At 33.3% G+C, this 616-nt stretch overlaps 1 non-coding gene across 1 annotated transcript; it reads right to left on the reverse strand.

The window, feature by feature from the left end:
- Positions 1-225: 225 nt before the first annotated feature.
- Positions 226-297, reverse strand: TRNAQ-CUG. The gene has a single exon. It is a non-coding gene; the product is annotated as a tRNA-Gln (tRNA).
- Between the last annotated feature and the right edge of the window lie 319 nt (positions 298-616).

Here is a 616-nt window from a genome sequence, read left to right on the forward strand (position 1 = left end):
GACACCATCATTGTTATTTTTTAAAAAAGGTTTGCCTGTTGGGTTTCCGTGTATTCGACCTCCCAATTAGCCTGTTTTTGCTTTGAATCAGTTCATATAAAAAACAAATGTTGGTCTTTGAAACATTGTCTCATTTTTTTTCCTTCTATTATTAAATTTTTCTTCAGAGACTCGTCGAAGAAGATTAAGAGTTGGAAAAAACAAAGATGTTACAGACAAACAAAAAGGTCCCACCGAGATTTGAACTCGGGTTACTGGATTCAGAGTCCAATGTCCTGACCACTAGACCATGGGACCACCTTGTGCTAGCTGCTTCTCTATATCCAATATAATTTGACTTCCTATTATATCATTGACTTGCAATCAAGTTGTTAATCGAGCTTAAAGATTTTAACGTCCGAATGCTTTTTCTATTTTCTCGCTCAGTTTTAGTTTAGAAAGAAAAAGCCAAAGGTTAACATGCATTCGTTGCGGGTTTATATTAGGGAAATTACCAGCTATGTCCATTTATAAGTAGTTCATTACAAAAATTGGCCAATTGATAAAATATTACTAATATTAGCCAAATTAGCCAATTAGCTATTTGTAGTAAAAAAATATCAAATTTTTGCTTTGT

Source organism: Nicotiana attenuata, unplaced genomic scaffold (assembly GCF_001879085.1).
Source record: "Nicotiana attenuata strain UT unplaced genomic scaffold, NIATTr2, whole genome shotgun sequence".
NCBI classification, from domain to species: domain Eukaryota; kingdom Viridiplantae; phylum Streptophyta; class Magnoliopsida; order Solanales; family Solanaceae; genus Nicotiana; species Nicotiana attenuata.